Source organism: Triticum aestivum, chromosome 7D (assembly GCF_018294505.1).
Source record: "Triticum aestivum cultivar Chinese Spring chromosome 7D, IWGSC CS RefSeq v2.1, whole genome shotgun sequence".
NCBI lineage: Eukaryota > Viridiplantae > Streptophyta > Magnoliopsida > Poales > Poaceae > Triticum > Triticum aestivum.
Genome location: NC_057814.1, coordinates 577,674,813 through 577,702,030, shown reverse-complemented (window position 1 = coordinate 577,702,030; position 27,218 = coordinate 577,674,813). Strand labels below are relative to the sequence as shown.

The following is a 27,218-nucleotide window of genomic DNA, read 5'->3' as shown; positions in this document are numbered from 1 at the left end:
TCAAAATGATAGCCATAAGTTGGCAAGCCTAAGGGTAACTCCAGCCGCGCCTCCAACAGGCCCTCCTCAGGCGTTTTTGCCGCGCCGGCGCCCAAAAATCGGCCCAGTCGCGCCCCCAGGAGCCCGTTTTTCGCCGGTTTGGGCCGAAACTGGCGCCGGCGGACCCAAGCCGAACCCAGCGTGCTGGGGGCGCCCGGGCGAACGGTTTTGGCGCGAAAGAGCCGCGGGCCAGCCGCGTCAGCGAGACGACGCCTCGTCTTCCCCCAGAGCGCCTCAGTTTCCCGCGGGGAATCAATGGCAAGGCTGCTGCCGGTCAGCCTTCCATTGATTCCTCACGGGCCGGCCCGTCACGGGCGGCGAGGCGACGCCTCCCCTCCCACCACGCGTACACACGGCGCGGGCTATAAAAACCCACCGCTCCCCCTCGCCGCTGGCCACACCAGCCCGAGCCCAAACCAGCCGTCGCCGAGCTCTACTCTCTCCCGTCCGCGCCGCCGAGCTCTGCTATCTCCCCCGTCCTCCCCTTCCCTTCCCTCTCCTGCGATAGCCGAACGCTTCCCCGGCGAAGCCGCGGCGGCCAACGGCTTCGACCGCCGCTCGCTCCAGGTGTCGGAGGCGTGGCTTCTGTTCGAGGCCAACATCCTGGCGCCGCCGGACATGCGCGCCGGGCCAACGGGGTGGAGGCTCAGCAACGGCGGCGTCCCCATCCCCCCGGTGCCCGACGTCGACGCGCGCCCCGGCATCTTCACCGCCGAGGTCGACCGCGTGCGGTCGTCCCTGACGGAGGAGCAGCGCGCCCTCCCCTAGTACGCCGCCGACAACCACACGGCGTGGGCGGACTATTTCCAGTGGCGGCAGGCACAGCGGCTGGCGTCCACGAACGGGGCGCCGGTGGTGGGCGGCATCAAGAACAGCGACAGCCGCCACCTTTGGTGGGGCGTCCCCGGCCGCACACTGCACGGGGTGCTGGAGTACCTCGAGGGCGGCAATATCCCGCCGCTGGCATACCCTGGCGCGGCGCCCGTCCCGCCCCCTCGTCGGAGTGCCGGGCCGTGGGTGCCCAGGAGGTTCGGCTCCTCCTCCCACTCTTCCGGCTCGCCGACGCTCTTCGGCGTCAAGGCCGAGCCCGCCGCGGAGACGCCGCTCGGTCGGCGCGCCGGCATCGTCATTAACGAGGGCGGCCGGCGCGCCTCCTCCTCGGCTCCTCCGCGCTTCGTCAAGCTGAAGACGGAGCTGGGGCTCCCCGTCGTGAAGACGGAGCCCGGCTCACCGGCGGCGTCAAGGAGGAGGAGCTCGACGACGAGGTGGCCCTGAAGTGGGCGCGCGACGACTGGGTGCAGACGGAGCTCCAGCGCCAGATCCTCGCCTTCGAGCGATTCGAAGCCCGACGCCGTGACCGGGACGAGGGAGGCGTCGTCGTCCTCGACGACAGCGACGACGACGACGCGCCGCCACCACCGGTCCGCCTTGGAGACGCCGGGCAGGGGTCCAGCAGCAGGGGCGGCCGCGCCATCAAGAAGGAGAAGGCCGCCGACGACGGCGAGGACGGCGGCGAATTCGCCGCGCTCAGCGACTTCTTCGCCCCGTAGATGTCTTTTTTTTTTAAAATAATTTATGTAACACCGAACATGTTGAATATGAATGTCAAGTTAGCCGAATTTTAGCTGTACTTTGCCGAATTAGGCCGAACTTTGCCGAATTCAGATTTTTTTAAATAAAAAAAAGGCGCGTCTGCGGCGAGCCGCTCGCCCCCGCGCCGATTTTACCGCCGGCTCGCCCTCAGGGGGCGTAAAATCGCCGCCTGAGGGGCAAACGGCTGGAGATGCTCTTTGAAAGTCAAAAAAGTTATGTCAACGGTTCGCCCCTGGGGGCGCGTAAAAGCCATGAGAGTCACAAAAAAGCCATGCAGGCCTAGAGATCTTTGAAAGTTAAAAAAATTATGTCGCAAGCCATGAGAGGCAAACTTCCTGCCGCTAGCTAAATAAAAATAGGAACGGTCATCTTTGTGCTCTGTGTCGTCCCCTTGAGGACATAAACCATATTATCTTCAAATGTGAGCTGGCAACCGTGTTTTGGCACTGCATCCGACCGGTCATGGGGTCCAGTGGAACCGGAACCCTAGATAGTTTGTTGAACTTAGAAACTTGGCTACGAGCCTGGCTTTCTCTGGGCAAATTAGACGCATTTTCTGGTTTGCATTTTCGGCTGTTTGTTGGGTGCTTTGGGCTACCAAGAACAAATTTACTATTGAACATGTCTTTCCCAACAAATATTGTTCCTTTATCCAAACTTGTCTCCTTGTTACAGTTGTGGAAATCATTGATTAAGGACTGCGACGTGCAGGCCAGCGAGCTGCTGATCTCGCGTAAGGGCTCTGGCGATTTCTATCTGCCACACGAATCAAGCTGTGGTGCCCTCAGGGATGCATCTGTGCTCTCCAGACCTTTGCTTCATGTTCTTTGACCGTAGGTAGTGGCCTGCGTGTCGTTTAAACTGTATTGATGTTGTGTCAGTATTAAACTGGGTGGTTATGTTCTTTCGCCAGGTGGCCCTTTTACTATTGTTGTGACTCTGGTTCTTGTGCCTTTTGGCTTTATCCATAAAGTCAGCTATATGCCTTTCATCAACAAAAAAACTACCACGGAAGTCTAAAACACAACACTAAATATGAAACCGTCTAATTTATAATTCCCAACTTTCAAAACCGGACAAGAAACAATGTGGGGTGAGTTTTGACGGGTTTTAACCAAACAACACTCTAGTCAGCGCAAACTCACCTACCATGTCATCTCTCTGACCGGTTTTGGGTCAAACTTTTGACAAAAAAAGTTTCCACAAAACATTTGGAAAAAATTCTAAAAAATTCCGCACAACCCTTATATTCAATCTGGGATAGTTTAAACAAGTTTTGCCAAGTAGAAAAAAATTAGAGCGAAAATTCAAATTTAGAGCCATTTTGGGTCAAATTTTTACCTCAATAAAGGTTTCCAGAAACTATTGAAATAAATAAATAAATAAATAAAGAACCTCGAGATTACGTAGTCAGTGCGTTAAGCACCGGCTAGGAGAACTAGCGCCCACGCGTCCCGTATTTCTAGGTTGGCCCTACACCAGGTGCGACGTGGTTGCTAGCCCCATACACCCCTTGGTTTGCTCGGTCACGGTTGACCTATTGACCAGTTAGACTATTGAATTTTCAAGAAAAAACCACGGAAAGTTGGAAAAGTTCATGGATTTGAAAAAAGTTCGCAAAATCAGAAAATTTCAAGAATTTAAAAAAAGTCCATTATTTGGAATAAAAAGTTCATAGTGTTTTTAATAAAAAATCATGGGCTTAAAAAAGTTCAACGATTTTGAAAAAAAATCACAAACTTGAAAAAAGTTCATCAATTTTTGGAAAAAACGCGCACTTGGAAACGAAACACGAAGATTGAAAAAAAACTGAAAAAGTTCACGGATTTTAAAAGTCTATAGATTTTAGAAAAACTAGCAAAAACTAAGAACAAATCGTGAATTTGAAAAAAGTTCATGAATTTGGAAAAAAGTTCATGAAATTGAAAAACATCAATATATTTGAAAAAATATATTAATTTGAAGACATATTTGTATTTGTAAACAAAAAAAATGGTACTCCCTTTGTCTCATAATGTAGGACGCTTTTTGACACTACACTAGTGTCACAAAACGTCTTACATTATGAAACGGAGGGAGTAGAAAAAGGGAATAATATGGCAGGTCCGCACTATACCTAGTGTACAGAGGTGTGCACCGATTGGCGAAATAGCCTATAACCGACACTTGTGGCACGGAATAGGACCAGGGTTCCTCTTCAGCCAGGCCACGGGCTGCTTTAATAACAATGCTGGATGCAGCCCATGCTACCAAACCGACTCATTTTACATCCCCAAGGTCTATATGGGCTAAATTCATGCAACCAAACACTCATAATAAATGAGTTGGTTGAATAGTATCTACGGTTTATTTTCGTCTCATCCTTTTCGTCTAGTTTTTTTTCCGTGTCGACTCGAAACACCCACCCGTTTCCGACGCGAAAGCAAGGAAGCAGCCAACCCCCGAACACCTCGTCCCTCGCACCCAGCCCTCCCTCCCTGCGCCGCCGCTACGACCTATGGATCAGCCGGACACCACGACCTCCATCCCTAGCCGGCCGCCATCACCCCGTCCCCTAGCAGCCATGTACAGCGGGACGGCCACACGCGCCTCACCTAGGTGGGTCTCGGACTCTCGGCCTCCCTCCTCCCTTCGTCCAGCTCCCTTCCCCAACCCGATCTGATGGAGAGAGGGCCAAGCCTGCCGGTCCGGTGTTCGTTGTGGCCAGATACGGCCGTGGGAGCCACCTTAGAGCCTCCACGTCGGCGGAGCGGAGCAACCCGACAGAGGTGGGTGCCTGATCTCGTCCAGCAGATCACCGTCGGTGGTCACGAACTCACGACCACGTCATTCCCTGTCGCGTGTCCCCTTCAACCACACTGGTGCTCCTCCCCGCGTCGCCGTCGTTGGGCGGAGCTCGCCTCACTTTCCTCACTCCGTCGGCTGCAACCACTCCTTACCTCCTCGGTGCTCCTCTTCGGCATCCACCGCAGGCCAGTGAACGGGGACGACCAGGAGGCATCTACCTCGACTGCAACCGGTCATGGTCGTCTCGCTTCTCCGCGCCGCCGCCCCATACAATCGCGCCGCCGCTTCGCGTCCCTCTCAACGAAGAGGGCTACAAGAGTGGGGAGAACGCCGGTCGCTGGGCCTCCGAGCGCGAAGACACAGGAGGAGAAGCTCACGGAGGTGGCGGAAATCTCACAATCGCATCTCCCGTCTCTCTCCCGTCCAAGTCAGGCGACAAAGACCGGCGGCTGCGACCACGCCCCACCACCGTGCCTGTTTCTCCGGCTATCTCCCCTTCCTCTCTCCGCTTGTCTATCCTTGAATTCTGAATTTTGCTGTCAGTGGTGACCACTGCATCATCATCATCGATGGAGATGCTATTGATGTCGGTGAACATGGCTATTTAGAAGGTGAAGTCATCATGGATAAATGGGGTACATCACGCGATGCTACTGCAACTGCTTTGGAAGATCAAATGAATGAGCCCGAGTAATACATCAGTGTAGCAGGCAAGGACATGGATGGTATTCATGTTGAGGGGAAGATGCTGGAGCAAAGGACCCGCGACACGGTCAGATTTCATTGCTGAAAATCACTTGTTGGAGTGTGTCTGCCATGAACGGGGTGCACCTGAGCATGATCTTGCCTTGGATATGACAGCTTATCAAGGTACTAGATAAACTAGAGAATACCCCGCGCGTTGCTGCGGGGATCTCTTGCAATATATTTCAGTGATTTGATTGTATGATGCTTCCATCGTTGAATTAATAATATATGAACTAAAGCTAAAAATATATATTATATATTGTATTTGATTATTGTGTAGTAAGAAAATATTTGAATATAAGAGCATCTCTGGCCGTTTAGCCCCCTAGGGCGCCGAAAAAGAGCGGCCTGGGGCGAACCGGCGCTAGATTTGCCCCTGGGGGCGACCTAGCTCCCAGCCACGCCCCCAGGCGCCGCCCCCCAGCCGCGGCAAATTCAAATGTAGTCATTCCCGCTCACAAAATAGACGCCACAAATCCGGCGATCAAGCGGCCACAAGTTCGGTGATCGAATGAAAAGTTTGGCGTACAAAAAGCAGAAAGGACGCGCGTGCGCATCAGACGGCGAGGTCGGCCTCCGGCGTCGGCGGAGTCGGCGTGCACGGGCTTGGCGGGGTCTCTGTGCTGGGCGGCGTCGGCGTGCCTTCTGTGCTGCGGGGAGTCTCGGCGGCATCAATGCTCGGGCTTGGCGGCGGCATCGGCGTGGGCGTCGGCGTGGGCGGCGTCGTCGAGGGAAGCTGGTTCAGGATGAGGCCACGCTCCGCCAAGTACCACGCCTTGACCGCCTCGTCGTTGCACTGGAGCATGTCCGCCCCGCCTAGCAGGAAAGCCAGGTCGGTGTTTCTCTTCTTCGCGGCGACGTTGGTCCGGAGTAGGTCGAGCTTGACGGCGCTGCTCGACATCAACGCCGACCACCGCGCCTCGGTCTTCTCTTCACGAAGGGCGGCCCGGGCCTGTGCGTCGGCGAGGCAGTGCTCGATGGACTCCTGCACTCGAGCGGTGGCCGCGTCGGCGTGTTTCCCCTTCTTGGCACCTTTGTTGCCGTCCGTCCGCCCTTCTGACGCGCCCGGAGTCGGCGCGTCCGGCTTGTAGGTCTCCTTGGCCTTGTCGAGGGAGCGCTGGACTTCCGCCCACTTCTCGCACATGTCAATGCGCTTGTAAACATGGAGGTACTTGAATTCGGCGTTGTTGTTGCCCTGCCGATACATAGCGAACATGCACATCAACTGCGCGGAGGAACAAACAGTCGGCGGCGCACACGGCGAAGAGAGTTGGGAGACCGGCGTGCCATACCTGATACTCAATGATGGCGCCGCTCTTCGGGCGAGCCGCGACCTCCTCGACGATCCCATGCCATTTGTAGCACGCCCCCTGGATACGCCCCTAATGGTTCGCCATCGCCTTCGCCCCGCGCTGCATGTAGACGCCTTTAAAGTAGGGGTCGACGAGCTTGCGCTCGTCGAACTCGGCCTTGATGCGCTCCCAGTACGTCTCGATGCTCTGGTTCGTGCCGGTGGTCGGGTCGAGGCAGACGACTTTTCATGCTTCGGCGAGGCATTCCTCCTCCTTGGACGCCCACTTGATGCGCGGCTCGCCGGACCTGGCCGCCCGCTTCTTCTTCTTGCGCCTCCTCGCCGGAACAGTCGCCGGCTCCTCCTCCTCCTGCTCCTCCTCGCCGTAGACGTAGCCGAGCTCGCCGTCCATGCCGCCGCTGAGATCCACCGTGTCGACGGGGTGACGAACCCGGGAGACGCGGCGGCCGCGACCGAGCCTGTCGCGATGATCTCGTCCATGTCGGTCTCGGTCTCTTCGGTGTCGCCGAGGTGCGAGAAGGGCAGTGCGCCACGGCGGAGAGGGGGTGCCGGGGAGGACGCGTAGGCGGGCGGCGAGTAGTTGTATGGAGGGTACTGCATGCCGGCGAAGGCGGGCGAGGGCGTGCGCTGGGCCGGGTGTCAATGGGGGAAGGTGACGTTGGGGTTGAACCCACCGTGCGCGTCCCCGTCGGCGTAGCCCAGCGAGGGCATGCATCCCCATGGCTGCGGCGACGGAGAGCCGACACTGCTGGCCCCAGGGCGCGTACTGGGCGTGGCTGCCGGGTGGATTCATCATCCCCGCGCGAGTCGCCTCGGCCTCGGCTTGGTCCGCCGAAGCCGCAGCCGCGTGCCGCGTTGTCACGGGCCTTCTTGGCGATTGCCCTGTTCCGCCGGTCGGCGGTGACAGCCTCCCGTCGCTGAACTTCCGCCCTCCACTCGGCGTTTGTCATGCCCGGTGGCTTGGCCGGCGGCGCCCTCGGCTTCCTCTGCTTCGGCTGGGCGACGGAGGCGGTCGCGGTTGCCGCGGCGTGGTGGACGACGTACTTCTTCGGTGGCATGGCGGCCGGTTGGGAGGCGAGCGGGAGAGAGATTGGCGGGAGGAAAGGAGAGAATGGGAGGGAAGTGGGGGTAAAGCGGGAAGAAACGGCGGGAAGAGGCGCTCGACTCGCCGACAGGGCGGACCCACGCGCCCTTTTCGCTTGTGCCGGCGCCCCCCAGGGCACCGGGTTCGGCCTGGGTCCGCCGGCACCAGTTTCGGCCCGAGCCGGCGAAAAAGGGCTTCTGGGGACGCGACTGGGCCGTTTTTTCGGCGCCGGCGCGGCAAAAACGCCTGGGGAGGGCCTGTTGGGGGCGCGGCTGGAGATGCTCTAAGTGGCATAACGTAATGGAAGTTTTTTCATGCATGTTGAGTGGACTTTTTATGAGGTGACATGTGTGGTGAGGTGAAAAGTGTGCATGAGCTCAACTAATAATGGAAAAACTTTTTCTCATGCATGTAGTGGTGGGCCTTTGATGAGGTGGCATATGTGCATGTTGAGATAAATAGGATAGTGGGGATCAACTTCTTATATATATAGGATTATGTCTTCTGAGGTGGTCCCAACCTTGCTTTGTAATCTTGCTATTCTCTTTGAACCTTTGCTTCTCTTCTTTTGTTTTAGTTCTTAGAGTGTCGATCATTTTTGTTTACTTTAATTGTGCCTGCAGTTTACTTCCTTTTACTGAGTGAATCTGGTTCTAATTGTTTGGTCAATTTGTTAATTCGGTTATGGTTGAAAAATGCAAAAAGATTAGTGTCCTGTTTATTGTGTTCCTGTGTGAACTTGTTCTGAACCTTACATGCTGCTGTTTTACTTTTCAGTTTTGTCAGAGTTATGTTTTGGTTGGCTGATAGCTTGGAAGATCTTCATCTTCTACTATTTGCTTCTTTTGGTTTGTGTAGTCCACATAGAAGGCCATCATCCAGAAAGGTAAGCATTTGAGGCATGTCCGGATCCATGTAGCTTAGTTTCAAGGAAAAGTGGATAAAGGTGTAGCGAAGACCAATTAAATAGAGCAAAGAAAATCACATGGATTTAGAAATTAGATCATTGTGGAGCTCAATCAAAAGGTGAGATTGATGATTTCAACCCTTTAGATTCGGTCAAATCATAGGTTTACTGATCCGACTAATTAGATTTTTAATTTTGGCATGAATTTCTTCCTCAAATTTGGCCATCCTACTGGTCCTTTCCAAATCCTTATATATTGTATGCAGGAACTGAAGATATGTAGCTGAACACACAGCTGGATCCTCTTATTGTTTATTGTCCATAAAGTGTCGTATGCAAGTACCCTATTAATTCCATTATTATTTGCATGAAGCGACTGATTAAAACTTGTGGGATTATGGCTCTTTCCCCGTGAAGGTAAGCTTCTCCGGTTGATCCATTTATATACTTGTCATATCTTAATTCGGTAACTATGTTTATTTTTCATTGCTTTTCAGAGTATTTCGGGAAGTATGGCCTGAAATCTCTCAGGTTCATCGGCTTAGGTGTCCTGCCCGCTCGGAAGGGATGTGATGAAGATGGTGCACATGAATTTTCCTGACGATGTGATTGTTCAGGTAATTTTCCAATCATTTTGCAATTCTTGTTGTTTTATTTATTTATTGTTGAGGAACATTAGTATTTTGAAAGATGTTCTTTGCATTTAAAGAATATTGACATCTTCAGGGTTATGCAATCATCTCCTGGGGTTAGTCTCCCTTGACTAGGTGTACTCATGTGATGAGACATTTCTAGGATTAATTTGTACTATCAAACTGGTGCCGTTTAGACTTGTTTCCTCTATGTTGCTAATTAATTGTTGCCTGATACATACCTTCCATGCATGGAAATTCACAATGGGTACATCTCAATCGTGAAATCTATATCCATTGTTAATTTGCCATGTCCTACACAAGACATGTTTTATCATCTCTTCCTGATGTTGCCTCTGGATCTTAGTAACTATGTAACTCTTCCTTCCCTCATCTAAGTTGCAGCTTCATTGAAGAAGAACCTTCACCTGTACAAGTTTTAGTTTCCTTTTGCTAAGTATCATCTTGCTCAGTCCTTTCCCTTCTTGTGCTCACAACAGTACAGCGTCTATAACTGCATATCCGAACTAACATATTTCTTCGTTGTTGATTCGAACTAACGCAAAGGATACAGAATACATAGTCTCTTAACTCAGTGTTTAGTTTTTGAATGTTGACTCGGAACATGTAATTATTTTTCCTGCTCATGCATGCATTCAGTTTCAGAAAGAGAAGGCCAATAAGATGATATCATGTTAAATATGGATAGCTCATTCAATCAATGAACAGTCAACCGGAGAATTTCACAACCAGCTAAAGGCCCGTGTTAAATATGCATGCATTCTTAGTTCTCTGTGATGATGAAAATAGATGACGAGTCTGATGTTATCCATTGTATTAAACCATGTGGACAATCAAGGCATTTGTCTTGAGAGATATGTGCTTCCCCTTACTTTTATTTCAATTTTTTTTACTGTATGATAAAACATATTTCAATTGTATATTTGGCAATAAATTCCTCCTACTCATTTTTAAAGTATAATCGGCGTCATACAACCTAAGCCAAGAACTTCTACACTGTGTTGATAGCATAAATTTCATATTGCTACTACAACTTGCTTTATTTTGTTCTATTTTATTTTTCTGATCCATCTTGCTTTATTCCGTTCTATTTTTCTTCTTCTGATTTCTCCCTGTGATATTTATGCAGGTACCTTGCAGAGTTTAAGATTGGTGTGGAGAGGAAAGAAGCTGCTGAGAGCACCATGAACGCATACAAAGCTGATGCTCTGGTTACTGGCAAGGCAATTTTTAAGTGTACATATAGACATGACGAGTAGATCCTTCGGGCTGAGTTTTGCATTTTTTGCAGGACATCAACCCTTGCAGATTTGGCTCTGACTCATCCCATCAGGATTGGGTTGCACTCAACTTTTCTGGGTTCTACTATGAGACCTCGAACTCCCCTGACCAAGCCTGCAACCTTGCAAAACAGGTTTGTTGCTTCTCCTTTCCTCTCCATTTTTTTAGTTATCGCAATTTTCAGCCCATTAATCCTCTAGCAATATGTGCTTGTGTAGGGAAAGTTGATAAAGCTTTGGCAGAACTCCCCCAATTTTTTTTCAATTTGTCGTCACCATGGAAGTTACTATGCTAGGATTTTGTTTATTTTTTTACAGTAACTTTTGAACTTCTCAATCTTAAGGTATATGATATAAGGAATCCATACTAGCATGCATGCTAAGTTTATTTATTTATTTATTGACTGAATATTGTGTGGCAAAAGGGGAGTTGGTATCTTGCCCCATTTTTTTTATATCCAGCAACAACTGATTCCCCACATCCAACCCACGCGTGGGCCATAACCGACCTTCAGCGAAGCACCACGATGAACGGCAGGTTCAAAGAATAGTGATGCCATCTATTCAAAATCTGTCTTCTCATTATATGCTCTGTTCAAAATCTACCATGTTCAAAGAATAGCGATGACCATTGAAATTTCAATACCATTACCTTAAGTAGCCTGTGAACCGTAAATTATTTCTTGAGAAAGTAAACATATTTTACCACATACTCCCTCTGTCCCAAAATAACCATCACTGATTTACTATAATTTTGTACTAGATCAGCGACACTTATTTTGGGACGTAAGGAGTAGTTTTCTTTTTGTAAATTTGAATCATAATAATTGTTCTCTGAGCTCTGTAATAATATTTGTCATTAATCTGTTTTTTGTGCAGATAGAGGAGGATAAAGAAATGGTATCTAGGATTGTGTAGAATGTAGATACAACCATTGTATTAAGGGTTTGGCTAGCTATTTCTATTTGGAAGCAATTCCTTCATGAACAGATGATTACATAGAAAGTAATCACATCCGACTGCTATACTAACATTGGTAATTATGAGTTCGTGCTAGCTATTTCTATTTTGAAGCAATTCCTTAGGAACAGATGATTACACAATATCTTTTTTATAGGAAATATTGGATAAAAGTCGCCAAAAAATTGATCATTCCGTTGCACCTAGCATCTGATTTCTATTATCATAGAAGATGTTTGTTCTTACAGGAACATCTATAAATAGAAGATTTTCCTATAAAATTTGACTCCCCGATGAGCAGAATAAATTTTCTACTTTAGAAAATGAGGCAAATTGCATTTCATTAGATATGGCTTTATAACAAATTGAAAGAGCGAGCGGTTATTTTTTATCAAGCCAGTACATTTTTTTTGGTTAGGATAGAAGGGCAAATACATTGATTGCTTTAATAGTTAATAATGGTCACGCTTATTATTGCCATCAGCATCTGCTTATTATTGTCATCATCATCTTTCTATTCATCGCTGCTATGTACTCTTATTATTGGCAAGTTGGCCCTAAATCCCAATCATATTATAATAGTTCATTACTTGATTCCTTGGTTGTGTTAGTGTCCTGGGTGTGCATCGAAGAATCGTTGGTGTGGTGTACCGACGTCATTACTTGATTCCTTAGTTGTGCTCGATGCATTTGGCAAAGTAGAATAATTGATGCAAAACATTTAGACTTCAGTTCGCCACAAATTTTGACCACGTCTACATATTGTGATATACTCCTGATTATGAAATATTTAAGGTTCTTACATTGGTGCATACTCTGGTTTTGTGGTATGGAACATAACTCTCTTTGATGATGTATGATTCCTTATATCAAAACAAACATGAAGCTTATACTGAATTGCCAATATTTTTAATAACAATCAGCGTCAAATGTTTAGAGTTGTTGTTTCTATTACATTTACATCTCATGTGCATGGAACAGTTTAGGTTGTTCTAAAATTCTCTTATGAATGCACCAGTTCTCTTCTTTATTTCAATACTCCATTTATGTAGCATGTGCAGTATCTACCTTCCCCAAATAACAGAAAACAAGGTATGAAACAATCTAGAAATAATATAGTCAAAAGAAGTGAACCCTGATTCTTATTTCCGAAAATAAATAGTGCAATGAAATGATTAGTTCTTTTTATTTTCTATCAAAATGAAAGTTGAACTTGTTGCCAATTTAACAGGTTGGCGACTGGGTTACTATCTCCTGGATGTGACGTCCAGCGACCATAGTCTGACTAGCCTTGTGCTGAAGGTCTAGGCACCAGTCAGACCCTCAGCACCTGGGGAAATAGTTGGTCAGGCTCAAACTATCCAAACTTGGTATCTATAGTTTGCATGGTCATTTTTCCATGGATTTGAACATGATCTATCTACAGTAATCTGTCAAGGTTCTTCAAAGAGGTTCCATATCTGTTATCCCATGTTTGGTTAAGTAGCTTTTGCGTTTGAGGTGTAGAGCTACAAGTATTTCCAATTAGAATGTGGTCTATATGTTCCCTCAAAAAAGTGGTCTATATGTGTTAATTCATGCTAAGGCGCATGCTCATTGAACTTTTGAAATGAATGCATTAATTCTTTACTAGAGCAAATGGAATCTCTCCAGTAAGCCCCACTGCATTTAATTCACTTGTATGAACTTTGTGTAACTTGTTATATGCGTCTCCTAAACTACAAGATTTCTATGTTACTGTCTAAATACTTCGTAGGTTAATAATCGTGGCTGTTAAGGAAGTTAAATGCTCGTCCATTGTTATATAAGTTTGCACGTGTTGTTTATGTGCTTGTTTCATTTTATTCTCTTAAACTTAGTGCATATAAAAAAATCGAAATATGAAGCGATCTATGATAATTAGTCCATGGAAAAAAATTGTGCATCGATCTATATATGCTATTGCATGAGTTGTTTAAACGCTTGTGTCATTCTAGATAGATCATGTGCATATTTCTCGTAGATATTTTTTGTTTAGTTACAATATGGATGAACTTTTAATTTCTCATAGCATGTTGGTTTCCTTGGATGTTTTATCTCCTATAATCTTGTGTAATAATGACTCTCAAGATTGAACGGAGAATCAGTTTATTGATTTGTTGTGAGAAACTAAGAATGATCACTAGAGAAAGGGAAAATGTTCCATACAAAAAAAAGGATGACAAGCTTTGTCAATTTATGAGTTTTTTGGTTGAGATGAAGAGACTTTTCTTTAACCCTGAGATCCATCTCTACTATTCCAGGGGAGTCCGTAGGTCGTTTTGTTTGTTTTGTCACCTTCACCTCTCGTACGATATCTACAACCGATTATTTTAAACCACAAGCCCACTGTTTTTTCATGATAAAAACCTAGCCACACGAATCGTCTCACATCTTCCATGTTCCATGGTTCCTCCCTCCCAGTCTCAAGCATCCTCCTCTTGCATCGCCACTCCGGGTGACAGCGCCCCCCCTCCCCTCCCCCATTCGTCACCCACGCCCTCGATATGTCGTTGCCTCGCATGCTACCTCTTCTTCGGGCTCCAAGATCTAGGGCTCCCCGCAACGCTGAGGCTCCGGCAGGAAGCCGTAAGGTGTTGGATCTGCGGCATATAAGGACATGGAGGTAGAGGTGGTGGCGTAGGGAGAAGGGGACAACATGGACTACCCCTCATTAGACGAGAGTGTGCTAATCTTTCGGTTTACAAGATGTCAGTAATGGCCTGGTATGATGGGTACTTGCACAATTAAGTAAAAGGAGTAGCAGACCTCACCAAATCGGTCAATATGTATTTCTTGAGATTTGCAAGATATGAGTTTCACCTTTGATTGTATATTTCAGATTAACTAGGCCAAAGATTGTGACACTAGATGGATATGACTGTGAGTCTATCATGGACGTTCGATTATATGTGGGATGTCCGTTTGTACCGTCAAAAATTATGTGGACACATATGGTCTCCCACTTATATTATGCAGCAGATGTGGATGTGGATGGGGTTTGTATGTTCACTTACAACTGTCTGAGCGAAATAATTTTCCTACTTTAGAAAATGAGGCAAATTCATTCCACTATAGATGACTTTTCAGCAAATTACATCAGCGAGCAGTTCGTATTTTTTATCAAGTTATACAATTTTTTTGTAAGGATAGAAAGGTGAATGTATTTATTGGTTGCTTCAAGAGTTAATAATGAATATAGCGGCGTACCAGTTGCATGCCCAATAACAGACATCATATTTTTGTTTTGTAGTCATGCATGATTTCCAACTGTATGTTACAATATGGCAAACGCTTAGGAGATACCGGATATGCCTTCTTGACTCGGGGGGCGTCATGGGCAGCGCATGCCTCCTTCTCCTTGGTGGCGGTGGAAGATCGACAAAAACACGTGAGGGAGGGGATCAGGACGGAGAGCGGGGCAGTTGGCGGGGGACTCTTTCTTGGCGGTTCGTGGGGAAGTATGTGTGAAGGAGAGATGTCGCCGCGAAGGTGAGTTGGATGGCATACATTTTAAAAGAGAGGGCTTCGGCGTGAAATGTCCCATTATCGGAAACCAAGTGGAAATGGGAGGGTTCGATAGGAAAAGTGAAGGGGTGCGTCGTGAGGTGGGGTCGCGTGTTGGGGATACCATGATGGATAGTCTGGACAACCACGTTTCTCTCCTCGTATGGTCTGGATTTTGGGTGCCTCGACTATACGGTTGGATTTTGGGGACCATGTTGAGCGCCCACTTCTGAACACGCTCGGACCTGTGAGGGAGAAATAAGCTTCGACTACGGAGACGATTGTAATTATTTGTTTGACTCATTCATATACATTGTAGCCCGTAGCAACGCACGAGCATTCTACTAGTGTATGATAGGTGAGCAATCCATTGCTTCCCGGTGATCACCAGCGGGGAAAACCCTATAGGACGCGCGTTGCCTCAAACTGCTGAGGCTTCGCACAGAGAGCTAGCCACGAGCGAACAAGATGGGCCGGCCCAGTTACGAGATAAAACGCGCTACAGTTTCTGGTTTTTGGAACCTCCTATTAGTTTCCTGATCGGTTTTGGGAAGCTTTTAGAAGGTTCCTGAACCGGTATTTAATGGTTTTCGTCTTTTTTACAGTTTTTTATTAATATGTTTTTCTCTTTTTCTTATCTTCCTTTTTCTTTTTTCCTTTACATTTTTTTCTTTTTTCGTATTTCTCTTTCTTTTTTCTGTTTTCTATTTATTTTTGTAACTCCCTTTTCTACTTGTGTTTTCGTTCCAATTATTCTTTCTTTCCCTTTTTTCTGTTTTTGGTCTGTTTTTTTGTTTCTTTTTAAAGTTGTTCGGAAAGTTCAAAATTTGTTCCTGTCAAAATGTTCAAAATTCCAAAAAATATTCGTGTTTTAAAAAATTGTTCATAATTTCAAAAACTTTTCACATTTTTCAAACATTGTTCGGGCATTTCGGAAAATGTTCTTGTTTTTACAAAAAATGTTTGGAATGTTTTTGTTCAACTTTTCTACAATTTTTGAAAATGTTCTTGTTTTCGTTTTTCAGGAGTTTCAAAAAATATTCCAATTTAAAAAATTGTTCAAATTTTTTATAAAATCGTGTTTGCAAATTTTGTTCAGGAATTTCAAAATATGTTCACGTTTCCAAAATTTGTTTTGAAATTTCAAAAAATGTTCTCGTTTAAAAAAAAATTGTTCAAGATTTTTGAAAAATGTCTTCTTTTTTAAAATGTTATAGTTTTTAAAATTTTGTTCAGAAATTTAGGAACTGTTTGCGTTTCACAGAACATTCCGTTTTTCAAAAAAAATATTGCTTCCGAAATTCCTAAACTGATTCGGAGCTGCGCAGCACGTCTGGTTCTTTAGGTCTTATGCTACACTTTAATCAGCTACTCTTTTTGAAAACTCGTCATGTATAGCGGTGCGTCTTGTGTTCAAATCCCCACTACCGCAAATATTTTTTTTGGCCTCGGCGCGCGTTCGATTTTAGTTTGCTGTATTCATGGGCCGGCCCAGTCGTAGCCCCGTCTGTGCGAAACGGCAGCAATTAGACGCAGAGAGCGTCACATAGGAGGTCTCCACACCTGGGACCTCCTAGTTGGCGAGAGCAACTAATTAACGAGCGCTCCTTCGGGAGCAACACAACGATCAGCGCCACTTGGCGCGCACTCAGCCATTCGCCACGGGTCGCGCTCTGGACGCTCCCTCCGGATTTTGTTTTTTTTTTCGCACGCGTTTTTGGCTTTTTAAACGGTTTTTTTCTGGGTTTTTTTGACGTCTTGGTTTTCCCCCGGTCTTCCTTAGCTTTTCGATCAAGAAATATTCGGGAAATTTTTTTTTGTGTGAAAAACACACTTTCTTTCTTTTTCTTTCGCGAAAGTCACGATTTTTCTTTCACGAGAGGCACGGTTGTGCTTTAGCGAGAGTCACGGTTTTTGTTCCGCGAGAGGCACGGGCGTGCTTTCGCGAGAGTCACGCCGTGCCTCTTGAAAAAGGGAAAAACAAAACACATTTTCTATTTTTTCGCGAGAGTCACGGTTTTGCTTCCGCGAGAGGCACGGTTGTGCTTTCGCGAGAGTCACGGCCGTGCCTCTCGGAAAGGGAAAAATACGCGATTTCTATTTTTTTTCTTTCGCGAGAGTCACGGTTTTGCTTTCGCGAGAGGCACGGTTGTGCTTTCGCGAGAGTCACGGCCGTGCCTCTTTCGGAAAGAGAAAAAAAATATTTTTTTTGTTTTTTTCCTTCCACAAGAGTCACGGTTTTGCTACCACAAGAGGCACGGTTGTGATTTCGCGAGAGGCACGGGCGTGCCTCTTTTGGAAAGGGAAAAAAACCGTGCTCCCGGTCTGGTTTTTTTCGTCCGGTTTTTTCGTCCCATTTTTTTTGTAAAAAAAAAGTTCGTCAAAAGCTGATCTAGTTTTGAATATCTCAACGCGAGGAATCCAATGATGAAAACGGTTCTAGATTTGGAAGCACGATTTAAGAGATAAAACGTTTTGAATAAACGGATTTACGAAAAAAATGGAAAACTTCCAGGTTGCGACAAGTGGCGCGCTGCATATGCGCCACTTGTTGCGACCATGGAAGGTGAAGTGTTGTTTGTAATGAGTATTTCTTAATTAGTGATTTCGTTAGTTGGCACTTTAGGCCCCAGCTCGCTCTGCTGGCGCTCAGGCAGCCGCCTCACTTGGGCTGGCCCAGCAAGCGAGCTGGTCGCTCTCTCCTCTTTTCGTTCGCTCGCTCCACCTCTTTTCTTTGCTCGTGCAATGATTGTGTCGTAGGATAGGTTCACTGCCCAAATGTTTATAGTGATCGATTGACTTTGAAAAACAAATATGGATATAAAAAATTCTGAAACTGAAAACAGTTCATAAATTTCAAAAAATCTCACGAGTTTTCAAAAAGTACACAGATTAAAAAAACATACATGGATTTGAAAAGAGTTTGTGGATTTCATGAAACTTAAAAATTTCATCGATCTAGAAAAAAGTTCATCAAATGTTGAACAATGTTCAAGAATTTAAAAAACAAATCTTCAATTTTGAAACAAGTTCATAAAATTTGAAAAAGTTCACAAAATTGAAAACAAAATTATCAATTTTGAAAAAAATGTCCCTCGATTCTGAAAAAAAGTTCATCGATTTAAAAAAATCATTGATTTTAAAGAAAAGTTCATCAATTTTGGAGAAGTTTCATTGATTTTGAAAAAAACTTCATTCAATTTAGCAAAAAAATAGAAAGTTAAAAAGAATAAAAAAACCCAAACAAAACCATGGCAGAAAAAGGAACAAGAAAAAAGAAAAATAAGAAAGAAGAAAAGAAAGGAGAAGATGTAACTGATCAAATCACGTGCGGATAGCGGGGTGGTTGACGCAACATTCGAACGACCAGGAGGTCAGTGGTTCGTAACATACCACAGTGTGTAGTTTTGTGGACGTTAAAAACAGAAGAAAAAAGAGGGATTTCAATGGACTGCAGGCCCTCGATTTGTAATGATGGTATCAATGAAAGATGAAATAACATGATACTGTTTAAAGCAATGGTTGATAGAGCGAGGTCTAACCTTGATTGGGTAGTAAGGCACTAGTAGAAAAAGGGGCTTTCGTTCGGGACTGGCCAGCCCATTAGTCCCGGTTCTGCCACGAATTCAGAGTCCAGGGGGCTGGCCGGGCCTCGTGGGCATTGGTCCCGGTTCGTCTGGGCCTATTTGTCCCGGTTCTTGGCACGAACCGCGACCAATGGGCCTCGCTCCTGGCCCACAACCATTGGTCCCGGTTCGTGGCACGAACCGGGACAGAAGGATGGCCTTTAGTCCCGGTTCCAGCCATGAACCGGGACTAATGAGTTGCCTATATATACCCCATTGCCGGCGAGCAGAGCACTCCACAGTGCTCTGTTTTTTGCTGGCCGGCGAGGGGGAGGGCATTGGGTGCTCTAGCTCACCTCCTATGCACATGAGGTGTTCGATGAAATGCCCGAGCCACACTAGTTAAGCTTTCTCCTCTCGAAGCTCGACCTCCGAGCTTCATTTTTTCTGAGATTTGTCTAGATTTAGCGGTCCGTCACGCCCCGTCCTCGTCTTCACCGCCGTCGATCGCCCGCGCCGATCTCGTCGCCGGCACCACCGTGGTGAGCCTCTTATTCTTATCTTCTTTCTAAAGAAAAAAATCTTACTTTAGATGGATACTTGTCTAATTTTCTTACTTTTGACACACATAATTATATATAATGCACGTAGATGAACCGGCAATGGATGTACGGTGACAGACACACCTCTGAGTACATTAAGGGCGTGCATAATTTTCTCGAAGTGGCTGAGGTAAACAAGCAGAATGGTTTTATGTGTTGTCCATGCCCTAATTGTGGGAATACGAGGTCTTACTCTGACAAGAAAATCCTTCACACCCACCTGCTTTATAAGGGTTTCATGCCACATGTTTGGACGAAGCACGGAGAAATAGGGGTTATGATGGAAGAAAGCGAAGAAGAGGAGGACGATGACAACTATGTGCCCCCTAAATACGGTGATGCTGCAACGGGGGAAGCTGAAGATCAAGAGGAAGCTGAAGATCCAGAGGAACCAGACGATGTGCCCGATGATGATCTCTGCCGGGTCATTGTTGATGCAAGGGAAAAGTGCGAAACTGAAAAGGAGAAGCTGAAGTTCGATCGCATGTTAGAGGATCACAAAAAAGGTTGTACCCCAATTGCGAAGATGGCAACACAAAGCTCGGTACCGTATTGGAATTGCTGCAGTGGAAGGCAGAGAATGCTGTGCCTGACAAAGGATTTGAGAAGCTACTGAAAATATTGAAGAAGAAGCTTCCAAAGGATAACGAATTGCCCGACAGTACGTACGCAGCAAAGAAGGTCGTATGCCCTCTAGGATTGGAGGTGGAGAAGATACATGCATGCCCTAATGACTGCATCCTCTACCGCGGTGCATACAAGGATTTGAACGCATGCCCGGTGAGGGAGTCCTGGAATAGGGGGTCCTCAGATGGCCGGACTATATACTTTAGCCGGACTGTTGGACTATGAAGATACAAGATTGAAGACTTCGACCCGTGTCCGGGTGGGACTCTCCTTGGCGTGGAAGGCAAGCTTGGCAATACGGATATGTGGATCTCCTCCCTTGTAACCGACTCTGTGTAACCCTAGCCCCCTCCGGTGTCTATATAAACCGAAGGGTTTAGTCCGTAGGACAACAACAATCATACCATAGGCTAGCTTCTAGGGTTTAGCCTCCATGATCTCATGGTAGATCAACTCTTATAATACTCATATCATCAAGATCAATCAAGCAGGAAGTAGGGTATTACCTCCATCGAGAGGGCCCGAACCTAGGTAAACATTGTGTCCCCCGCCTCCTGTTACCATCCGCCTTAGACGCACAGTTCGGGACCCCCTACCCGAGATCCGCCGGTTTTGACACCGACATTGGTGCTTTCATTGAGAGTTCCACTGTGCCGTCACCGCAAGGCTTGATGGCTCCTTCAATCATCGGCAACGATGCGATCCAGGGTGAGGTTTTCCTCCCCGGACAGATCTTCGTATTCGGCGGCTTCGCACTGCGGGCCAACTCGCTTGGCCATCTGGAGCAGATCGAGAGCTACGCCCCTGGCCATCAGGTCAGGTTCGGAAACTTGAACTATACTGCCGACATCCATGGAGACTTGATCTTCGACGGATTCGAACCCATGTCGGGTGCGCCGCACAATCACGACGAGCATGACGTAACTCTGCCGTCGGACAGTGTTCGGGAGATCACACCTGCAACTACTCCGGCCCTCAATCCGGAACAAATTGCGCCATCCGAGGACGGGTGGATAGACCCCGCCATGGAGGCCGCACTCTCAATGGCGATAGAGCCGAATACTGACTTCACCCCTGACGAGAGCCGTGTTGCCGAACCATTGGATTCTTCCCCGGCCACGGGCTCCGAGCCGCCTGCTTCCGTGCCTATCGAATCCGATTGGGCACCGATCATGGAGTTTACCTCCGCGGATATCTTTCAGCATTCGCCTTTTGGCGATGTGCTAAATTCATTAAGGTCTCTCTCCTTGTCAGGAGAACCTTGGCCGAACTGTGTCCGGCTAGAATGGGGTGCGGACGACGAAGAAATTCGCTCCCCACCCACCACCCACTTAGTAGCCACTGTCGATGATTTAACCGACATGCTCGACTTCGACTCCGAAGACATCGACGGTATGGACGACGATGCAGGAGACGAACAGGAACCACCGCCCACAGGGCACTGGACCGCCACCTCATCATATGATATATACATGATGGATACCCCCAAAGAAGGCGATGGCGATAAGACAGCGGAGGATGACCCCTCCAAGAAGCAACCCAAACATCGACGTCAGCGGCGCCGCTCTAAGTCCCGCCATAGCAAAAGTAGTGATACCGGCACAAGAGACAATAACACTCCGGATAGTGCCGAAGACGACGACAATCCCCTCCAGCCAGATTTAGAGCCGGAGGATGAACAAGCTAGCCCTCCAGATCATGCAGCAGATGGAGAAACGGAGGATGACAATTACATGCCTTTCTCTGAAGACGAGGTGAGCCTCGGCGACGAAGAATTTATCGTGCCTGAGGATCCCATCGAGCAGGAGCGCTTCAAGCGCCGGCTTATAGCCACAGCAAATAGCCTGAAGAAAAAGCAACAACAGCTTCGAGCTGATCAAGATCTGCTAGCGGATAGATGGACCGAAGTCCTGGCAGCCGAGGAATACGAACTCGAGCGCTCAACCAAGAGTTATCCAAAGCGCAGGTTGCTACCTCACCCCGAGGAGGAAGCATTGAAACCTACATCACCAGCGTATGATGCGGCTGATCGGCCACCTCGTGGCCGAGACAGAGAGGCATTTCAGCCTGAAGTTCAGCCTGCACCCCGCCGCCACTCAAACAAAAATACCAAGGCCTGGGGCAACACGCGGGACCTGCGAGACGTATTGGAAAACAAGGCAAAACATGCAAGATCGATCTACGGATCACGGGGACGCGCACCAACGCGGGACAATGACCGTCACGCCGGATACACTAAAAGTAAATCCGGCCGGGCCGAATACAGCAGACAAGACTCATATGAACTGCGTCGTGATATAGCCCGGCACAGAGGCGCCGCACACCCGCTATGCTTCACTGATGAAGTAATGGATCACGAATTCCCAGAGGGTTTTAAACCCGTAAATATTGAATCATATGATGGTACAACAGATCCCGCGGTATGGATCGAGGATTTCCTCCTCCACATCCACATGGCTCGCGGTGATGATCTACATGCCATCAAGTACCTCCCACTAAAACTCAAAGGACCAGCTCGGCATTGGCTGAATAGCTTGCCAGCAGACTCCGTTGGCAGTTGGGAGGATTTGGAAGATGCATTCCTTGACAACTTCCAGGGCACTTATGTGCGACCACCGGATGCTGATGACTTGAGCCATATAACTCAGCAGCCAGGGGAATCGGCCAGGCAATTCTGGACACGGTTCCTAACTAAGAAAAACCAAATTGTCGACTGTCTGGATGCAGAGGCCTTAGCGGCATTTAAGCATAACATCTGTGACGAGTGGCTCGCCCGGCACCTCGGCCAGGAGAAGCCGAAGTCTATGGCGGCCCTCATGACACTCATGACCCGCTTTTGCGCGGGCGAGGATAGTTGGCTGGCTCACAGCAACAACACATCAAAGAATCCGGGCACTTCAGATACCAAAGATAATAACGGCAGACCACGTCGTAACAAACATAAGCGCCGCAACAACGGCGATAACGCCGAAGATACGGCAGTCAATGCCGGATTCAGTGGCTCTAAATCCGGTCAGCGAAAAAAGCCATTCAAAAGAAGTACTCCGGGCCCGTCCAGTTTGGACCGCATACTCGATCGCTCGTGTCAAATTCGCGGCACCCCCGACAAGCCAGCCAATCACACCAACAGAGAATGCTGGGTGTTCAAGCAGGCCGGCAAACTGAGGAGGAGCCCCGGCCGCTGAACACAGGAGGACAGAAGAGGTTCCCCCCACAAGTGAAAACGGTGAACATGATATACGCAACCCACATTCCCAAGAGGGAACGGAAGCGTGCACTAAGGGACGTCTATGCGATGGAGCCAGTCGCCCCAAAGTTCAACCCATGGTCCTCTTGTCCGATCACCTTCGATCGCAGGGACCACCCCACTAGTATCCGACATGGCAGATCTGCCGCATTGGTCCTTGACCCCATCATCGACGGATTTCACCTCACTCGAGTCCTCATGGACGGCGGCAGCAGCCTGAACCTGCTCTATCAGGATACAGTGCGCAAAATGGGTATAGACCCCTCGAGGATCAAACCCACTAAAACCACCTTCAAAGGTGTTATCCCAGGTGTAGATGCCCATTGCACGGGCTCAATCACACTGGAAGTGGTCTTCGGATCTCCGAACAACTTCCAAAGCGAAGAGTTAATCTTCGATATCGTCCCGTTCCGCAGTGGCTATCACGCACTGCTCGGGCGAACCGCATTTGCCAGATTCAATGCGGTACCGCATTATGCATACCTCAAGCTCAAAATGCCAGGACCTCGTGGGGTTATAACAGTCAATGGAAACACAGAACGCTCGCTTCGCACGGAGGAGCACACTGCGGCCCTCGCAGCTGAGGCACAAAGCAGCCTTTTAAGGCAAACCGCCAATTCGGCGATAAAGCCCTTTGACACCTTCAAGCGAGTCCGGAGTAACCTGCAACAGGATCGCCTGGCACGTTCAGAGCTTGCCTAGCAATTCGGCCCCCGTCCTAGTCCCAGTCAAGTGACGAAATCTGTGCCGCGCGTACATAATTACGCACTGAAAATACCATGGGCATAGGCGGGGGCACGACCAAGGCACGTCCCACAATGCAGCTCAACCACCCTAGGGGCTGTATACCTTTATCATTTCCTCTCTTTCAGGACCTTACTCTCTGGAAGCCCTTTCCGGCAGCCTGATTGCCGGACACATTACGAGAAGGAACAACCAAGGAAGCAAGAAGCTAAGACGTACAAGGGAATCCCCAGGTGGTCTCTGATAACAATCGAAGTACCCGTTTTTTAATACCCATACGCAGCTTGCCCTTGGATAGGACATGTCAAATAGTCCTATTTTTTGCTTATTGCACTACTTGTATCAGTACGCTTCGACGTATTATTTAAATAACAATGCATAGCATTAGTCTATTATTGCATTACCCTTCTTTTTTCTTGTCTGTTTATTTACGACAACTTGCACCCGTACATTCTGGTACGACCAGTATGCCAGGGGCCTCAGTATACCCCATAATATGGCGTGAGAAGTTCGAACACTTTCGATAGTGCGGCACCCCGAACTTATAGCATTATATGCATCAGCTCCGAATCATGTCTTGGGTCAATAGTTGGGTTTGCCCGGCTCCCATGTTTTGGTACCTTACGTTCCGCAATATCGGCTAAGGTAGCGCTGGGAGAACTACTGCGATTGTGTACCGGTTCTTCCGGACGAGCACCTCAGTAGAGAAAGCCGAAAACTGACTGTCATGATAAGGCGAGAGCTGGTCGCTGTTCGAGAGGTCTCAAGTCCTTAAAGACTTTTTCCGCTTCGGGCGAGGAGTCGGCCTTGCCCAACTTAGGCGTATATAGCGCCCCAAATTCGGCCTTCCGAATACTAGGGGCTTCGCCAAAATTTAAAATTGTAGACTTCTATGGCTAAGTGAGAGTGATAAAGCCTTATAGTCCGATTGCCTGGTTCGTTGTGCTGAACACCTCCCTCGAAGGACCCAAAATTGGGATAAAGAGTGCTCAGGTTTATCCCGAACACCTCAGTACTAGTTACATGAGGGCAGAAGCCGATGACTGGCCAACTCTCAGATTTTATAAACGGCCGCACAGAAGGTAATATTTTAAATTCAAAAGCGTTGCATAGCGCAAATGAACTCGTTTCACATTACAGGATCACATGAGTACGTTCATTCAAATATTACATCTTTAGCACATTCCTACGCCACAAGGCGGGAACCCTTCAGGACACTGTCATAATACATTTCGGGGTGGCGATGCTCCTTGCCTTCCGGCGGCCCCTCCTTCACCAGCTTTACGGCGTCCAGCTTCGCCCAGTGCACCTTCGCCCGGGCAAAAGCCCTGCGCGCATCCTCGATGCAGACGGACCGCTTTATGACTTCAAGCCATGGGCAGGCATTCACAAGCCGCCTCACCAGACCGAAGTAGCTGTCAGGCAGGGGATCGCCAGGCCACATCCGGACTACAAGACCCTTCATGGCCTGTTCGGCCGCCTTGTGGAGCTCGACCAGTTGCTTCAGCTGGTCGCTCAAAGGCATTGGGTGTTCGGTCCCAGTATACTGAGACCAGAACAACTTCTCCGTCGATCTCCCCTCCTCAGCCCGGTAAAACTCCGCGGCATCCAACACACTGCGGGGAAGATCTGCGAACGCTCCTGGAGAGCTCCGAACTCGGGTAAGTAAAAGGAAAGTTTCCTTCACATGCTTGCTTTGCATAATGAATGCCTTACCCACTGCTATCTTCTTCACCGCCTCAATCTCCTGGAGGGCCTTGTGGGCTTCAGCCTTGGCGTTTTGTGCGCTTTCAAGGGCCTTTGCAAGCTCGGACTCTCGCGTCTTAGAGTCAAGCTCCAAGGACTCATGTTTTTTGGCGAGAGCCTGGAGCTCTTGCTGCACCTCGCCTACCCGGGCTTCTTGCTTTTCTCGCTCGATACGCTCCTGGGCCGCTTTGCCTTCGGCCTCGGACAACGCCTTCTTTAGGGTCGCCACTTCGGTCGTGGCCCCTGGCAAATTCATGATGATCCTATTATTTTACAACCAAATTTCTTTTTAATACATAGACAGGGTATCGCTTACCTTTGTTCTCTTCGAGCTGCCTCTTGGTAAGGCCGAGCTCTTCCTTGGACCGCTCAAGGTCCTGCTTCAGTGCAGCGACCTCCGCAGTGCGTGCGGCAGCGGCCAGCAGTGAAGCCTGCATATGCATATAGACATATTCTGATTAGACTCCTGAGTCATTATTTGATCCTCTATTCGGCCTTTCTTCGCGAACGCCAAACAGAGCATCAGGGGCTACTATCTATGCGGTAATATTTTCCTATAATTGGGTTACTTACCTGAAAGCCTGTTAGGAGGCTGGCACAAGCTTCAGTTAGTCCGCTTTTGGCGGACTGAACCTTCTCGATCACCGCACTCATGATAGTGCGGTGCTCTTCGTCGATGGAAGCGCCGCGAAGCGCTTCCAGCAAGTTGTCCGGTGCCTCTGGATGGACTGAGGCCACCGGCACGGGCGGCTTGCCCCTCTTAACGGGGGGTCGCCTGACAGAGTCCGGAACCACTGGAGGTTCCGGCGCAGTGTTCGGCTGGAGGCCGAACTCGGAGCCCATGGGAGTCTTGCTCCCTTTGCGCCCAGGGTCCGGAATATCGCCTCGAGGCGCCTCCAGGACTACCTCCCCTCAGCTCGGTACCCTTTGAGACAACACCTCGACGTTGTCCGTAGGGCGAGGGGTGCAGGCGGTCGGAAGTGAATCGCTATTCATATCCGACGGGTCCAAAGAACCATCCGACGAAGATACGTCGATATGGGCTCGGGACAGACTGCATAATCATGTTCGGTGTGATGAGAAGCAATGCAATAAAACATACCATGAATTACTATGGTATCCGGATACTTACGACTTCGCCAGGGGCTTGTCCCTGGGCAACCACTCGTCGTCGCTGTAGGCGGCCGTCGTGGAGCAGTCCGGAAGGAGGGTCCTTCCCTTCTTGGACCCTTCGGCCTCCCCGGTTGGGGCGGCCTTCCTTTTCTTGTCTCCCCCGGCTGGGGGGGGGGGAGGAGAACTTTCCTCTTCCTCCTCCTCGTTTTCGTGGGAGGAGTTCGCCTCGGAGTTTTCGGACGATGAGTCCGATATAACCTTGCGCCGGAGACCCTTTTGGGTCCCCGCGGCCTTCTTCTTGGCCTTCTTCACCGGCACCTCATAAGGCGCCGGGACCATCATCTCTGTTAGGAGAGCATTTGCTGGATCCTCAGGCAGGGGGGCTAGGCAATCGATCTGCTCCGCTGTCTCTACCCAGTCCTGTTAATGGCATGGAGGCTTAGATCCCGCACATGATTAAACTTGGGAAAATAAACATCCCGTGAGATATAAAAAACTTACCGGATTGGCATGGCGCTTTGCGCTGAGTCTGCAGTCCTCGGTAAGGGGAGGAGGTACCTCGGCGCCCTTGAACAGCACCTTCCAGACGTCCTTGTGCATCGTGTCGAAGAGCTCTCGCAGCGTCTGGTGCTCGGCCGGGTCGAACTCCCACAAATTGAATGCCCGTCGTTGACACGGGAGGATCC

General features: G+C 48.5%; 1 non-coding gene across 1 annotated transcript; it reads left to right on the top strand.

Moving 5' to 3' along the window:
* Positions 1–9,890: 9,890 nt before the first annotated feature.
* On the top strand, positions 9,891–9,978 carry LOC123171825 (small nucleolar RNA SNOR75). The gene has a single exon (XR_006485419.1). It is a non-coding gene; the product is annotated as a small nucleolar RNA SNOR75 (small nucleolar RNA).
* Positions 9,979–27,218: the final 17,240 nt, after the last annotated feature.